The sequence below is a fragment of the Carlito syrichta genome, unplaced genomic scaffold, assembly GCF_000164805.1.
Source record: "Carlito syrichta isolate Samal-C Ts95f unplaced genomic scaffold, Tarsius_syrichta-2.0.1 Scaffold288708, whole genome shotgun sequence".
NCBI lineage: Eukaryota > Metazoa > Chordata > Mammalia > Primates > Tarsiidae > Carlito > Carlito syrichta.
This window is the reverse complement of record NW_007232804.1, coordinates 6,743-8,666: the sequence shown is the minus strand read 5'-3', so window position 1 is coordinate 8,666 and position 1,924 is coordinate 6,743. Positions and strand designations below refer to the sequence as shown.

At 42.0% G+C, this 1,924-nt stretch overlaps 1 pseudogene; it reads right to left on the bottom strand.

Moving 5' to 3' along the window:
* Positions 1-509: 509 nt before the first annotated feature.
* On the bottom strand, positions 510-1,452 carry LOC110595263 (annotated as a pseudogene).
* Positions 1,453-1,924: the final 472 nt, after the last annotated feature.

Below are 1,924 nucleotides of genomic sequence, written 5' to 3'. Positions count from 1 at the left end.
TCAGAATGTGCCCTTAACTGGAAGTAGAGTTGTGCTGGATGTAGTTAGTTACAATGAGGCTCATAGTGGGGTAGAATTGGCCTCTAATCTGAATGTCCAGATAAAAAGGGAAAATTTGGACACACAAAGAGGGAGAACACTATACAAGATGAAGTTGATGCTTCTACATGCTAAGGTATGCCAAAAATTGCCAGCAACCGGCAGAAACTAGGGGTAAGGAATGAAACAGAGTCTTATACCCTTCAAGAGGAACCAACTGTACCAAAACCTTGGTTTCAGACTTCTAGTATCCAGAAATGTGAGACAATACACGTCTGTTATTTAAGTCAGCCCGTTTGTAGCACGTTGTTATAACTGCCCTTGAAAATTAACATCCGGCCTTAAAAAATTGTAGAAATCAAGATGCAATAAGCTATGATTTTTCCAGAACTAAAAAAGGGTACACTGATGTTTGCATACACCCAAGGTCCATACAGTATACCTCCTAATAGTTTGAGCCTTGCTACTTATCAAAGTCTTGCAGTGACCTCGTCCGTGAGAAGTGTTGCCCTCCCAAGGAGTCTCCCCAGGACTCCCTTCATTTCTCTGTTCTTCATACTGTAGATGAAAGGGTTTAGCATTGGTGTGACCATAGTGTACTGCACTGAGGCCATCAGACTTGTCCTAGAGGATTATATGGCTGCAGAACTGAGGTAGACCCCCAAGGCCTGTGCCATAGAACAAGGCGACCACCGAGAGGTGAGAACCACAAGAGGAAAAGGCTTTGTATTTTCCCCCAGCTAAGGAAATCCTCAGTATGGAGAAAACAATTTTATAGTAAGAGAAAAGTACGCCAGTGAAAGGAATCATAGCCAGAAGGCCAGTTGCAAAGCATACTACTATGTTATTGATGAGGGTGTCAGAACAGGCAAGCTTCAGGATTTCAGGAAGATCACAAAAAAGTATGGGATCTCCAGGTTTGTGCTGAAGGCCAGCTTCAATATGGTCAAGGTCTCCAGCAGAGAACGCTTGACACTGATGCACCAGGACCACAGATCCAGGGTGTCATAATGATTGTGTAGTGCAGGGTGTGACAGATGGCCACAAAGCGGTCATAGGCCATTATGATCAAGAGTAAATTGTCCAGATATCCAAACGTAATGGAAAAAAAAATCTGATTGAGGCAATCTTCGTATGTTATGACTTTGTTCTGTGTCAGCATGTTCAGCAGCATCTTTGGCACAGTGGTGGAAGTAAAGCATATGTCAGCAAAGGGCAGGTTGGAGAGGAAGAAGTACATAGAATGTGAAGGTTGGAGTCTGAACTGATAGCAAGCATGATGAGCAGGTTTCCAGTGAAAGTGACCAGGTACATAGAAAGGAACAGCCCAAAGATAATGAACCGAGTCTCTGACTTCAGTGAAAATCCCTGGAGGAGAAATTCTAAAGCACATGTTTGATTTCCTGTTTCCATGGGTATAAAATAACCTTCATAAGAATGACAAAGCCATAGTCAATTATCAACACAGAAATTTGATCGTATTTATTTTTAAATGAAATAATTGATAAGACACTGCCTTTTCCTGCTGTCTTTAACTGGTGAATTGGGAATTCTCCCATTCTTTTCTTTGCTACTGCAACTATCTGGAGATGTAATCTTAGTTACATAACATCTGTCCCCTTCTATAACCTGGATTCCTAAAGTGTGGTCCGTGGGCCAGTAGGATCAACATTTCCCAGGGGCTTCTCTGAATGCAGAGTCCCAAGCCAAACCTGCTGATTCAGGACTTACATTTTAACAAGATCACCAGGAATTTCACATGTACATTAATGTTTCAGTAGCATTGGTCTTGAGCATTTGTGGCTTCTAGCTCTTCAGCTCTTGTCTCCTCACCCCTGTTTTTCTTGATATCTCCCCTTATTCTTTGTTACTTAATATGTAGGCA